At 42.0% G+C, this 16,268-nt stretch overlaps 1 protein-coding gene across 33 annotated transcripts in view; it reads right to left on the minus strand.

The window, feature by feature from the left end:
- The window catches only part of LOC147020161 (CUB and sushi domain-containing protein 3-like), a 1,491,173-nt gene that overhangs the window by 1,137,341 nt on the left and 337,564 nt on the right, over positions 1-16,268 (minus strand). For all 33 annotated transcript variants that reach the window (XM_085895237.1, XM_085895221.1, XM_085895212.1 and 30 more), the window contains one exon: positions 11,716-11,779. The gene's annotated coding sequence lies outside the window, so the exon portion shown is untranslated. The remainder of the gene's footprint in view (positions 1-11,715; positions 11,780-16,268) is intronic.

A 16,268-nucleotide genomic window follows, 5' to 3' on the forward strand; every position in this document is an offset into this window, starting at 1 on the left:
GCAAAGCGGTTTGAAAGGGTAAATTCCAAGTGGTTCTAAACTCTAAAGGGTTTGAAAGGGTGAATGCTAAAGGGTAAATTCTAAAGGTTAAATTCTAAAGTTCTAAAGGGTAAATGCTAAAGTTCTGATAGGTTCGAAAGGATAAAGTCTACAAGGATCTCTAAGGTAATCCTAAAGAGTTTTACAGGGTAAATTCTGAAGGGTTCTCAAGAGTAAATTCTAACTGGTTCTAAAGGGTAAGTGCTAAAGAGATCTAAAGGGTAACTCCAAGCAATTCTATAGGGTGATTGTAAAGGGTTCTAAAGGGTATTTTGAAAGGGTAAATGCGAAAGATATGTAAAATGCGAAAAGGGTTCTAAAAAGGGTTCTTCACTCTTTCATTCCTCTTTTTTCCCGCCTTTGGAATAAACTTCCTCACTCTATTCTTTCCCATTCTTCCCTCCAGGCTTTCAAAACAGCTGTTCACCACCACCTCTTATCTTCCCCCATCCAAATCCTCGATCTTTTCTACCCCCGATAATCCACCCAAGCCCACTTCCTTCATTTCTCCTGCTTTCCTTCCTGAAAGTCCCTGAAATGTCCATCTTCTCTTCGCCATGTTCCCCGTCCCATCCCCATCCCTCTTCCTTCCACAGTTCACCTAATGTGTCTGTTCCCCACTGTTTTGTCCCTTCCACTCCCGCCCCTCTTGTCTCATGCCTCCTTGCTGTGAGTTGTGTGTTAGCTCTCATACGAGCCTCGACCAAGGTATACAAAAAAAAAAAGGGTAAATTCTGAAGGGTTCTAAAATGTAAATTCTAAAGTTCTAAAACGTAATTCTTAGGAGTTCTAAAGGGTCATCCTAAAGGATTCTAAAGGGTAAATTATATGGGGTTCTAATGGATAAATGCAAAATAGTAATTTCTAAAGAGTTTGAAAGGGTGATTCTTGGGGTTTCTAAGGGTAATACTGAAGGGTTCTCAAGGGCAAATTCTAAAGTTCTAAAAGGTACTGTTAGGGACATTGGGTCTGGAGTTATCACGAGGGAGCTCCACGGACCTTTGCCCAACCTCTGGTCCTGAGGCTGCCGGCCACAGATAAATCTGCAGTCCTACAGGTTGCTAGGCAACCATGGACGCAGATTAAACCGCTGAGCCTGGCAGGGTTTTCACTCCTTGGTAACGTGTTACCTGACCATTGGCATGACAACCCTTATTAGGGATCCTGCCCTCAACATCCACCCGTCTATTATTTACGGCTGAACAAACCATGGATGGCTGTTGGATAATCACTTAGCCAATCAGTGAAGCAAAACTTCCCATCCAAACTAAACTTACACATAATGTCGGACCAATGGAACGTTGCATGAAATAGGCAAAGCCTAGTGATGAACAAAGAACTGAAGAAAGCTAAATAACGAAAAAAATATGTATAGAAATCCAGACACAATGGAGTTGAGAGTTAGATCATATTGTTCATCATTTTGTTGTCATTTTTGTGATAAGCTGTGAACAATTTTGTGGTGTGCAGAAGAATAGTCACCCTTCGACCGCAAATGTTGGCATGTCGTCGTTTGTCTGAATTTATGTTTTACCCAATTACATAGCTATTTGAGGATTGTGCCCATATCTGTGACGCTTTCTGAAGTAATTCAATTGCGGAGGTGAAAACGATGTATTTCTTTTACATATGTTCACTTTGAATGAGTGTGGAAAATACTCCAGTTTGGGAAATATTTGTACACCACAAGCTTAGTTGCATATATATATATATATATATATACAGAAAATTTTCCACCACTTGATTTACACTTGAAGTTATTCATCTGAATTTGGCGTTACAATACTGTGTTATCATGAGGCATTCAAAAAATCAAACAATCACACGTCATGAACTGAGTTTCCGGAATCATCTCCAGCATATGTTAAACGCAAACTATTTTTTAAGCAGTGAAGCCGCTTCAATATTTGACTATTTCTGTCCGTCCATCCATCAAAAATGAAGAAGAACCTTTCTAACACATGATGTTTGGATGAAAAATGTACCCTTTTGACCCTTTAGTCTCATGAGACCCCTTTGACATTTGAAGACCCTGAAGATCCAAAAGACCCCAAAAACTACTATAAATGGATGAGGTGTGTGTGTGTGTGTGTGTGTATGTGTGAGTGTGCGTGTATGTGTGTTCACACCTTGTTATCTTGCCAAAGCAAGACATGTTACTCGATCGGTTTGTTTGTTTTTTTGTTTATATATTTATATATTTGTCTGTTAAAATTGATTTTCAACTTTCAACTTGCTCTCTAAGTCACAGTTCTAAAGCAATAGCTCTCAAACTTGACATGTGTATTCGTGAGCGCAATAGCTTTTGAGGCCCAAAATTTCGAAGGTCAAGGTCAAAGGTCAAGGTCACCAGGTCAAACATCAAAATCAACGAAACCCTTAGTTTTTGAGTAAATTTTATTGGATCATCTCAAAACTTGGTGGATATATAGCATATCGATAGGCGCTCAGCTGATTAATTTTTGGTGGCGATCAGCCTTGACCTTTATGGTTAGCACCTGAGGTTGAAGTTGACCTTCATGAAGGTCATTTTTAAATCTGTGACTAACAATATCGAGTAGCACCTCAAATTGAAGCCCTAGAAGTGTCTCAGATATATAAAAATTTCGTCGTTATGACATGTTTCGTTATTATGATGACGTCGTTACGTCATCAAATGACGTCATGACGAAGAAATTGATTTTTCATTAAAAAAAATGAAACTCTCAAATCAAGGTATTTTGGCAAGATAACCTTTGGCCTAAGGCCAAGGTACGCTTTTTATTTATTTGTATTTGTGATACACGCACACACCTTAGTGTGCGTATATCACATTCATATTTATACACCTTCAGACTGACTGATCAGTCAATGAAAATTGTTTTTCCATTTATTTTGGTGACTAGACCCACAAAATGCAATAAAAACAAACATGGCAACCTGCATTTGGTGGCGTACGTTATGGCGACCTCCATGTGTTGACATCGGTGGTGATGTAGTCGATACCATTTCCAAACACGGTGGAGTTGAGAGATAGATCATGTTGTTCATTATTTTGTTGTCATTTTGGTTCTTTATCTCACGTATCCATGTTATCTATAGAACTAACTCTTCGTTCGTTTTGAAGAGAGGATGTGGGGGCGAGGGTAGTTGGACTTGTCATTGCAGATAACGGACGATATTCATGGTACTTCTGTGACGTCATTGTGAATGTGAAGCTTGGTTGAAGCTTGGCTTACATCCACACCAATAAATAAACGCGTGAGAGAAAGCCCTTCATCTGCAATGTATATACTTACTGTCCCACCATGGTGTGTCAGAGGCGAAGTGGCGGTCTTATGATGAAATTGAGAATTCATTGGTGAGAAACCCAGAATGATTCAGCTTGAAACACCCCAGGGAATGAAAAAATTTCTAATTACAAGTTGTTATTTTGTTTGGCATTGGTGGAATTGTCTTTGTATCAAAGGGATGCAAGCACTGGAAATGCATAAATGTCAGAATGAACATTCTGTAAAACTCACTGGCCATCCTGTTGATCACCATGGTGTGGCACAGCAATGGTGATGTCATAATCTCATTGTTTGAATTCTAACCAATAAAATCGTCTGAACGGTTTGCTGGAAATATAACCACAGCCACAACTTCACCACTTATATGATAACAAAATATGACAGCACCTCTCCCACAACCCCGTTCCCTCCCCCAATTCCACAAAAGGAAAGTTCCATCCCACAAATATATAACATTGGCTGTTTTACCTTTTTATGATAAATCAAAATCAAACCAAACTAAGCAGTGAGGGACGCATACGAGTTTAAAAGTGGGTGTGGGAACCTGGCATAATTTGATAAGTCGAGAGAGAAAATCTCAGATATAAACATGGCATACGTTTTGAGAGAGATCTGGCCGATAACTAATAAACTCCAACAAATCGTTCATAGGAAACCCTGAGGACTAAATGAGGAAAGTGGAATGAAAAGCTGATATTGGCAGAGATGAGTGGAAGAATAAGCAAATCTCGCAGAAAGTCTCCTCGAGGAACCCAAATTTGAGTTGACCACTGAGAATAAACACAAACACAATGGTGAACTTTAAAGAAGGGGATCACCACCAATTGCCATTCTGTTGGGGTGGTTGAGTCTATTTTATGCACCCCCATTGGGGTGGTTCAGTGCTGGTCAGGTGTATGGGTATCCAGGGTTTGAGGCCTTGCCTGATGTTGCAGTGTCTGTACAGGTGTTTATTGTCATGGATTGTGCACTCATGGAGTGTTGAAGTCTGTCTCTACTTTTTGGCATGGTGGCAGTGATTTTGGATCACGCCCTAAAGACAACAAAGTGTCCCCTTCACCAAGGCTTATGGCACTTCTCCAGAAAGTGAGTGAGCACAGCAGAAAGCAATCTCCTTCCCTCACTATGACTGCATGTGCTGACAGTGATTTAAATCATTGTTTTACTTCAACATGGCTCACATCCATGCCCCTAAGCAATGGGCTCTTACCAAACAGGAAACTATCACTTTGTTTGAGAATTATAAGGAGAACTTTGGGTACATTTTCTCGTAAGACCCCAATTTCTCCCCATTCTTGGTAGATGAGACCTCCTGGTTGAAACACTCAAAGCAGGCCCCCTTCAGAGGTCTCTTCAATGATCCCCTCCTCCCCCTCCCTCTCCCTCTCCATGGACTCCCCTGCTGGCAGCCGACAAATTTCACCATTTGGAGCTCATGTTGGGTCAGATTGCTGACTTCTTTCCCATTATTTCACATCACACATTCACCAAGGATTTTGTCTCTCTCAAATCCATCTGATAGCCTATGTGACTACATTTTGGTTTCCAATTCTCCAGGGCCCACTTTCTCGATATCACGGACATACATCTCTTCCCCAGAGAGCGGTCCAAAGACCTTCACCTATGCCTTGTATTGTTCATAGAGGATAACCTCCTCAAATCAGATGGAGGTATCTCACACCATGCTCAAACTCCTACCGAGGATGAGGAGCTCAACCTCACCGGCAGGGGAGTCCTTGGAAAGGGAGTGGGAGTGCTCCCCTGGTTACACTTCCCTCACCCCCACCGACAGGAGAGTCCTCAGAGAGGGGGTGGGAGGGCTCCCCTGGTTACACCTCCCTCACCCCAACCTTCCCCACCTCATCAAATAGTGTTATGGCACAAATCTATGGTACCGGTACCGTTCACTGGCCTCCATCAATCCTGAGATTTCCCAGACCCTGTCATCCTTGTTGGAGGAGCTCCAATCCTCAGGTGACTCAAAGGTCATGAGTTCATCCTCATCTTCATTCCCCTCAACACATCCTCCACACCCCATGGCCCCACCAGGATCCTAACCCCCATTGACCCCCAGCTTGCTTGCCCCCCCCACTTCCACCCACTCTTGCCTCCTCTGCCATCAAATTGACTACCCCAACCATACTTCCCACTATCTCGGTCATTGCCTTCTTGGTGCAGCCTTGGAGTGCCGGTCCCTCTTTCACATCCATCATGTTACCGAAGTGGTCATGGATGACTCAGCCAGGGAAGACTCTGAACCTGATGATCTCCTCCTGACAAGCTCAGACAGACATGGCAGATTCTTCTCCATCTTGGATTCCAACTGTTCCGTTCCGCATAGAGTCCGTTCCAAACCTCCAATGCTTCTCAGAGCATTTTATGGCCATCGTCCCCTCAACCTCACTCTTGACTGTGGTCCAAACAAATATGGTATGAGCTTCTATTGCTTGTTATATTGATGATCCCATTACAAATACCACCCATTCTGCTGTTCAAGCTAACAGCATAACCCCACTGAAAGTCCTTGGAGAAAGACAGCTCTCCCTCTCCAGACCTGGTTATGCCTGGTGTTGGCTTAATGGTTAGGGTGGCGGGCTTTGGATCCGAGGGTCCTGAGTTCAAATCCCGTTCAGCTGTTGAATTAATACCAGGTGAGGTTAACTCGGCCTGTCATCCTTCCGAGATTGGCAAAATGAGTGCCAGCATGCTGGTATCCTGTGTCGGAGTGGCAAACCATCCAGGATTGTGCCCAATAGCCAAGGAGACTGCTTAAGCAGCACCAACGCTCTGCACAGAGTATGGTTCCAATCTCCTCCTCCCCCCTCCTCCCCAGACATGGTGCAGACTTCACCCTTGACACACTCATTGTGGATGATCTGGATGTCGACATCCTCACTGGAACCCGATTCCTCATTTCCAATGAAATCATCCTAAATCTTATAAAATGACACATTGTTCTCTATAATGGTGACAAAATCACTTACGATGCCACTCCAGTAACTCCAACCCTGCTGCTGTGTCCTGTCACTCGTCTTACCTCTCCATGCATTGATTCCCCAACTTCACAAGACCCTTGTGTGACCCTTGCCATGGAACCCGGAGCAGATTCTCCCCACACTCAAAGCCTGATAATACGTGGCCTCCCTCACTCCCTCCACCACCCTCCTACATCCTTGAGTCTGTTGCTAGCAAGATACAGTATGCCTACTCAACACCAAGTTCCCTGTCCACCTGTAGAAACACACCCACTTCTAGCATGGTCCATCCTGGCAATAACCTCACTCCCACAACTTCCCCCCAACCGCCACTTCTACAATACGGCCCAAACTCCTTACTATCCTATGCCCAGCGGATGTAGTTCCTGTTCTGCATCTTGCATCAAGAGTTTGACCATGTCTTTGGCCTTGCCATCTCTTGCTACAACAGTGTCCTGGGACCACTCCATGCCAACATCAACATGGGCCCCATGCAACCCTCATAATGCAATGGTCAGTTGTCTCTTTATCCCCACAAACAGCTTGTTGAGCTCCAATCTAAGTATGATGAGTTGGAGAGCCCAGCTGTCTTCCACTATCCAGAAATTCTAGCCATTAAGGTTAAATATCTCAACTATTCCTTCCTGGTCAAGGAGCCAAATGGTGGCTCCCACCTGGTCACTGCTTTCACTAGTGTTGGCCGATACAAGCCTCAACCCTCCTTTATGCCAAATGCAGAATCCACCGAGTGTAAAATTGCTTGCTGGCAATTTGTCATCAATTGGATCAGACCTATCCAAGTTCTTCCACCTAATACCCCCTTGCTAAAAAATAAATAAATAAATAAACAAGAAAAGCACGTTCTGCAGAGCACGATACTTGCAAAATCCACCCCCTCTCCAAAGGTTGCCATGGATACATTAAATTGTCCATTTCATTAAGATTAGAAGTGACAATTTTAATGAAAGCTCAGGTCAATTGGAAAAAAATTCAGATTGAAATTGATGATCTTAGAAGTTTGATCTTTGACCTTTTGACCTCAAAAATAGTTGGTTTCCAAATTCAGTGATGCGCGATGCAATTTCTGCTTAAATTGCAGGTTAATCAGATGAAAATGACAATTTTTCAGATGAAATTTGATGATTTTAGAAGTTTGACCTTGAGTAGACCTTTGACCTTTTGACCTCAAAATAGTTCCTTTCCCAGTTCAATGATGGAGTGTGCAAATCCTGTTCAACTTTCAAGTTAATAGGATGTAAATTGACAATTTTTCAGTTGAAAATTGATGATTTTAAAAGTTCTAACTTGAGTTGACCTTTGACCTTTTGGCCTCAAAAATCGTTGGTTTCACAATCCAGTGGTGCAATATGGAAATCTTGTTCAAATTTCAAGTTGATAGGATGAAAAATGATGATTTTAAAAATTTCATATCAAGATGACCTGTGACCTTTGACCTCAAAATCAATGGGCTTCTCAGTTGAGACTACCTCCACAACTTGGAAAGTTTCATGACGATCGATTTAGAATTGTGACCTGCAGGTGATAAACAGACAGACAGACAGAATAACAAAATCGACTGACCAATACACTTGAAAAATCTTCGATTTTGCAAGTCATAAAAATCGATGAAATGCCGAAGCAGTCACCCACCCCCTTCCCTGGCTTCAAACCCCTTATGCCTTCCCCTGATGAAAATCTCACTTCGACCTACCCTCCCATCCTTCCACAATCCCTCCTCTGCCACGATAGACTCCCTCTACACCACTTCCCCCCCTCCCCCAACTATTTTTCTCTCACACTTTTTCTGCCTAAACAATACCCAGGGTAACATACTGGTCACCACTCGGCATCCAAACTTCATCACTCCTGCACGACAACCTGACCGACCAATATCTGACGGTCCAGCTCTGACTCCTCCTGTCCACAACCCAGCTCCAGATCGCAGTCGTCGCTACAGGCCTGCATATCTGAAGGATTATGTTATCTAACTATACAACACAAATGCGTTCGTCAGTCCTCACGTTGCCATTATACAGGTCCCATTTTTCCACAAAAGGACGGAGCTTATGCCTCACCCCTGTTTGTTTCTTTGTGAGCAGGATAACGAAAAAAAAAATTATGGAAGAATTTGGATGAAACGTGGTGGAGAAATTTGGTGTGTGACGAGGACGAATTGATTCGACTTTGATGAAGATCCAGATGCAAGAAAGTGTAAATTTTTTAAGTGATTCTTCACCATTGAGTGATGGGGCCAAAGCCCCATTGTATCTCATAGCTGGTGCCCTAGACCATTATACAGGTCTCATATGTTCCAATTGTCACCTCAGTCAACCTTTATCAGACAATTATGCCATCCTTGCATGATACACCGTTCGTGCCACAAATAAAACAAGAAACAGAGAACAAAGAAAAAGTGATCACGGCCATTGTGTTCATCTTTGTCCTCGTCCATTCTGCTGAAAATCTGTACTTTTTTTGTCTCTGCCTTTCATCGGCGTAATGGTTTGAGCGTCCGTTCCGAGTGTGGGGGAGGTGGTCGAGTCCATTCTCCACACCACCGTTGCAGGGACATAACTGAAGGGAGATGTCTGGGTTGGCCTCAAAACTTTTCAGGTAGGCCTATCAGATACTCCTAAAAGGTTGGGAAAAAAAAATCCAAGAATGGTCAAAATATATGTTTCAGAATAAGACTAGAATATACTTCATTGGGAACACAAAGCAAAATATATTTTTAGGCTCTTCAATTTTGGGTAGGCCAAGCCCAAAGTTTGGGCAGGCGTGGCCTACCCAGAGTTACGGTCATGCCCGTTAAGGTGGTTCAGCCCTGGCCCTGTGAATGGGCATTCCAGGTTTGAGGCCTTGCCTGTGTGTTTGCTTAATAAAAGTTGTGGATTGTTTGTGTGGAGTGTGTAAGTGTCATCTTTACTTTTGTGGCGAACGGTACGTACGACCCTTATTGCAGATACCAATGAAGAGTGGAAATGGAGTCGCACAGCTTCATACTTGCGGTGTGCGGAAAAGTTTTCTTTTGCCTCTGCAAGTGCAGCTGAAACGTCTCTGGTACTACAGCCATGAACAGTTGTCCTGAGACCCCATGAACCATTTGCATCATCGATTCAAGACATTCCTATTAGAGACCCGGAAAGCCGAGCTCAACTAATGCTGCCACGGTCTTCAGATTCAACCACGTGGGCGGTGTGTGGGAGATATCAAGTTCAGTGATGATCAAAGCACATTTTTAATTGATCAGCAAAACCATCAGGATGATTATCCACTGCACTCGCCACAGAGCTTCTTGTACAAGCGAGGCTGTTCCAAGTTATTTCAGAAGATCATGCAGTAAGGATAGATATTTGCTGGTAAAGGGCCTGGGTGCATTCAATTGGATCATCGCAGATGTGGAATCGCCTCACCAACTTGAGCCGCAGATGCTAAGGGAGCGTTTCTTCGTGCGCACCTTTTTTGGCACCATCGCTAATTAGTTGAAGTGCCCAAGCCTCACTAGTTTCAAACATGCGAGCCATCACTTTGGCATGAACTGATTAATTTGGATCACAAAACGAATATAAACGAAACACCAGATTATGTCATACGTTTCATCCGATACGATGGACCATACTCGTTGTTTTTTTTTGTACGTTATACAGAGCGTTGTTTTTGCCAAAGCACTTTCTTGCCACGGGTCATGTTGGGTGGTGTGCTATTATTCTCCCAGCAGTAGTTCGGGCTTTGCGAAGAACACCGTGAGATCATTAACGGCCACAAGCGAATGCCAGCAGATGGGACACCCAGTTTAACATCCATCCAAGGGACTGCCTGTAAACACCAGGATGACAGATTACAGCTGTGTCAGGATTCGAACCCAGGCTAAACAGCGTACAAACGAGTGTGCGTACCTCCAGTTTATCCTGCCAACCCTGTACAGATTTCATACATGTGTGAAACATACCAAATGCACAGTGTTCACGTCTATGGGGAGAGGGCTTAAGGATTGGTGGCCAATTTCAATGTGAAATCGATCTGCAATGGTTCGATAATGTCGGATAAAATGCAGAAGGAAAACCACTTAGAAATGTTTTCTTCAATGGTGTGAAAATGAGTTCATTTTTTTCAAAATAATTAGTAGCCGGTGCGATAGTAACGGCGAGTTTCACGAACACCTGTTGAAAAGCACATACCGATCTGAGGTTACGGGCACATCAACACAGAAAGCTTCATAACATGACAAGAAAAAAAAAATCTATTGGCCGGCACGGAGCAGGACACAGCAGGTTTTAGGTTCCGTGGAACTTGAGCATCACCGCTGGATGCAGGTGAAGAACCAGGTGTACTTCAGCAAACAGGGCGTCAGCTTTCACAACAGAGTACAGAACCAAAAGCCAAGTTTCATCGCACATCATGGAGAGCTTCCACACCAAGACTGCCGACTTCGGCAAGATGGAAATGATATCACACTTTGCATTTCACGACATGGCGAGGAAATGCATCCAAGCCAGGGTTGCCTGTTTGGCCTTGTATCGGCCAAATTCACCGATTTGGGCCTTTTTCCGCCGTCGTTTGGCTGACAAGGAAAACAGGTGCTGGCGAAATCATCTTTTGGCCTTTTTTCAATAAAATATTCCTTTTTGTATTTCCTGCCAAAAGGCTTCTTTCTTTTTTCCCGCAAATCGGCCAGAATTGCTTTTGGCCATTTCTGGCCGGTTTGCGACTGCAGCTGATCTTTCGGTGACCATAGCCAATCAGAGCCATGAGTCCCAAGCCCCCTTTTCCAACCCACATACGTAAATTCCCCATGGACCTGAGTAATGTCCACGAGCGCCGGTGGTATCCCAGCGCCCATGCACATGGTTGAAGAGTCACGCGTCGCAATGATGGTGCGCAATTCCAAATATGGACTTGGCTGGTGAAATAAGCACGTGGCCATATATTTGAAGCGACAGATTTCAAAGTATTTTACTCAAGAGATGTGGATATATATAAATATATATATATATATATATATATATATATATATATATATATATATATATATATATATATATATATATATCCAGTGTTGAATCACTCATCTTGTTCTCATTCTGTGAGTATATTGGAGCTGTGGCAAAAGTGACTCACAATATGTGTAGTGTTTTAAGTTCCTTGATTCAACGATTAATTCTGTTCAGAGACTATATTCATACATTTATACAATTCCACACTTTCGCGACTCACTTTCCAAAGGCATGAGATGGTGAGGTGGACAAATGACCATGAGGATGCATTACTTTAAAGTGTCTTTCTCAATCAAAACCATGCTTCGCATACGAAGTAGACGTCATAAATCACCTGGGTAGGAGTCACAGGACAGATCTCTTGGGGACTGGGAGGGGGGATGCGGGCAATGCATGAAGCACATAATTCCACGGGTGGTGTGTGCTTCCCCTTACCACTTTCATTGCACTGTGCAGAGCCTTGCCTGTGGAGAGCCACGCCTGGCCGGCCCAAAGGCCCCTAGTGGAAAAGAGGGAGGGGAGGTCCAAAATGGAATTACAGGATGGAGTAAAACAATCACATTAATGTGATACCTGAGTCTGATAAAGGCAGGTGAAGTTAACTCTGTGACTCAGGTTAGCAGTGATTCATCTCTACTAACTAACTGATTAGTGGAAATACTAAGGTCGCTGTGGGTAACGAGGACCACCAATGGCAAAATCACTTCTCATCGAAAATAACTTGGTCAACAAAAGTGGGACAATGCACAGACAGAATCATCCAAACACGAGTCTTCAATATCCAAACCTACAAAGCATTTGCTCCTTACAACTATTCATAATTAATAATTCAACTAATTACTCCATCTGGGATTTGAGGCCCACATGCTTGGGGGAAATGAGGCCCACGTTTCACGTTTGCAGTTCAGACATATAAATTCACCAGCTGCATATTCCGATACCGAACATTCAAACATACGTGAACATCATATTAAAGATACCGGAGCATGTTGAGCCAAACAGTGTTTCCCAGTTTTGCTCCTCCAGGAACCTCGCTATGTGCATTGCACAGAAACATGAAAGCGCATAATTCACACATTCCCATTTCTATTCCGAGTATGAGAAGCATCCATGAAAAAGAACAGCAGTAAATAAACACTGCATTTTCCAAGGTGTGTGTGTGTGTGTGTGTGTGTGTGTGTGTGTGTGTGTGTGTGTGTGTGTGTGTGTGTGTGTGTGTGTGTGTGTGTGTGTGTGTGTGTGTGTGTGTGTGTGTGTGTGTGTGTGAGTGTGTGTGAGTGTGTGTGTGTGTGCGCATTGTTGTGGAAATGCCAAAGCTTTCCTTTTGTTTACAATTTACATAGAGCCCCATCCTACTTGATAATCTCTCGATCCGTCGGTGCAAATTCCCGAAGATGTGGACTAAAATTGTCCCCACGGGGCTCTGTTAATCACTGAACTGTTGGTGAATGTTCCACTTAATCAGTACGGGTTAATAATGGGGCAAATATCACTCTTGATGTCTCCTACAAAGCAGTGATCACCATGAGAAGCAAGTGCCATCACAGGGTGCAGGACGATAGTTAACCTCCACCATCGAAGATGGACGGAGGTTACTGTTTTCACCTGTCTGTTTGTTTGTTTGTGAACAGTATTACGGAAAAACTCCTGGACGGGTTTCGACGAAACTTGGTGGGGGGATTAGGTCTGGTCCAAGGATCATGCCATTACATTTTGGACTTGGTCCAAAGTCCAATATGGCCGCTATGGCGGCCATTTTAAAAAAATGTTTGAATTTTTGTTTTTGCATTTCTGCATGTTTTAAGTGATTTCCAACCAAAAAAAAAATTGTAAGAGAAAAAAAAAATTGCAACTTTTTTTCAAAAAAATTTCGATTTTATTTGAAAAGTATTTGAATTTTTTTTTTCATTTCTACATGTTTTAAGTGATTTCCACCCCCCCCCCCAAAAAAAATTTGTTAGACAAAAAAAAATTAGAAATTTTGCAACTTTTTTTTTTTTTTAATTCGATTTTTTTTTTTTTGGGCATTTCTACATGCACGTCGATCTAGATTAGTTTATTCAATCGTGGTTCAGTAGAGTCTGATCCGTTTTGACCTACAATGAATAGGATATCAGGTTCACTTAAGTGACCCAGCAGTATTGATGGCGGAGGTTTTGCACTCTACCGAGTGCTCCCCCTCTAGTTAGTCTTTGCAGCAGAGAGATCTCAACCAGAATTTAAAAATAAAAATATAAAATCTCCAAGGGGATGCATGCAAGACTCCATTTTAAGCTTTAGTCTTGGACACAAGTTCATTTATATTGAGAGACACTTTTTAAGACCAAAAGGCAAAAGTACATTGTCAGGCAAAGTCGTGTGAAAACAACTCATTCAGCAGAGTCCTACGTAAGGTCCAAATGCATGGGCAGAAAAGGAACCACTTTTTCCTCAATTGAGGTCCATTTAATGTTAAGCGCATATTTTCATCTGTAAGACCAAAGTGCAAGGTTATGCCAAACCATAAAGAGTTTGTCACAGCAATATACATGCAACCTGACCCTTTCGACAAAATTCATGATCAAGTGAAGAACGAGAACGGCACTCAGGAGAGTGCAAACCTCCACCAGGCTGAACATACCCACTGATAGGCCGGATCGGCATCCGGACCTGAACCAAAATCGAATTGGCTTGTTCTCGTTACCTACCAAACTCATCCACCAATAAGTTTTGTCAAAATCCATCCATAACTTTTTGAAATATCATGCTACATATCGTTGTTGGGCCTATCTAACCCGCCCACTCGTTTTGAGATATCATCTGATATATCGTTTTTAGTCCCACATCGTTTTGGCCCGATTTAACCCATCAACATCATTCGAGACATCGTGCTCTCCATCGTTTTTCACCCTATCTCTCAATGGTGAAGAATCACTTTTTAAAATTGACAGATCCGGGATTCGCATCTTCACAAAAAAATCTAATTAATTCGTTCTTGTCACACACTCAACCTGTCCACCAAATTTTGTCTGAATCCATCCACATCTCCGAGATCTCCTGCTCACATAAAAACAAACAAACAAACAGGGGTGAATACATAACCGACCTCCGACAACCTTCGGTGGCAGAGGTGAAAACATGCATCCCGGTCCAAATGCCAAAATACTTGATTATACAAGGAACTGTTTAAATCCTTTGGATGAAATGTCACTTTATCACTGCATGAGTGCAGCTCCAAAATAAATCCACCAACGATATTTCCATTAAAATACAGCATGGTGTTTTTGTGTGCGCATGCACGTATGGAGTGTGCATGTGTTTCGGTGGCTCGGCCACGTAGTCAGAGTGCTGGACAACCTCATTTCAAGGAGAGCACTGTTTGGTGGGCAGTCTCGACCCGATCCCTCCCGGGGGACCAAGAATGACATGGTAGGATCAAATCCGTAAAGATCTGATTTATGAGTGAGCCCTACAGATCACTGTTGTGAAGAAGATACAATCTCAAGGGTGGGTTCATGTGCCTCATATTGCTTTAGCATGGAGGAAGAGATCGCACACCAATAAAGACAGCAGAATAATATCGATTCACCAATCAGGAAACGTCAAATCAATTCCCAACCTGTTCAAAAGAGTTCAGAGAGCGGGAGACAATGCTCGGCAAAATTAGTCGATGAAAGGCAGATAACAAAAATGAACAGAGAGGAGCAATCCAGCGCCAAAGCTGCAAGAGAGGGGTTTTTCAGCTGGGAATAACAGAATGCTGGACAGAACTTTCTGCACTTTCATGTTGCATACATGGACTCGACCTCTTGTATGCAGACATGTTGTTGCGGATTTGCATCAATTCTCGAAGTACAACTGTACTGCTGATGCAGTACCTGCTGCAGGTTAGTGCAGAATCTTTTTTAAAACTTCAGCCAGGGTGATATATATATATATATATATATATATATATATATATATATATATATATATATATATATATATATATATATATATATATATATATATATATATATATATATATATATATATATATATATATATATATATATATATATATATACACACACACTAGTAAAGGCGCCCGTCTTCAACGGGCGTCACTGGCAACATATGGTAAAAGACAGATAGCATGAATGTATTTTAAACAATATATTATATCATTTTTATCCATTGATTATCATTCAAGTTTTCCACTTCGATGACATGACCACGTAGTTTAGTGACTACACAACGTGTACCATTCGTGAGTTCCGGAGGATCCATAAAGCGCATTAAAATTACAGGGCACCCTACTTTAAAGTGATCCAAAAGGCCGGATCAGTTTCGTCTCCATATTCATATGTTGTAGAATTTAGCTGATTCTGAAACTGTTAACAGCATGTCGATCGGATGTTTCTGTGATTTTCTACGAGAGTAAACAGAAGTACGACTTAAGCCTGTACGCCACTATGCGGAGAACCGAGGACCTAATATTTCACAACAAACTAAAAACTCACAAAATTTAAAGATATTTTAAATAAACAATTTATTATGATATCAATTAAATATCATTTTTATCCATCAATAATATTAATTGTTCTGTACAGCTATAGTTGTTCTCCTGGGATCTGCGCATCCATCCACAATCTATGTTCTAATGAAGTGCAGTCAGAATAATAAAAAGTCGGATGAACATGAACTGTTTAACTACCATAATCATCAAAACGAATTTTGAGGGCCTCTTCAGGAAGACAATAATATCATTACTATACAAGTCAAAGCTTGTTTCATTTCATGCAGTAACAAAAATCTGATGGTGGAACAAAAAAAAGGGCATGCCGAAATATTAATATAATTTCATTTCATGCAGTAACAAAAATCTGATGGTGGAACAAAAAAGGGGCATGCCAAAATATTAATATAGATTAATATAGATAATCATCAAAACAAATTTTGAGGGGCCTCTTAAGGAAGCCAATGATATCATGTTAATATATCTGTCAAAGCTTGTTTCATTTCATGCA

This window comes from Eptatretus burgeri, chromosome 9 (genome assembly GCF_056783735.1).
Source record: "Eptatretus burgeri isolate ZD-2024b chromosome 9, Ebu_testis_v1, whole genome shotgun sequence".
Classification (NCBI taxonomy): Eukaryota; Metazoa; Chordata; class Myxini; order Myxiniformes; family Myxinidae; genus Eptatretus; species Eptatretus burgeri.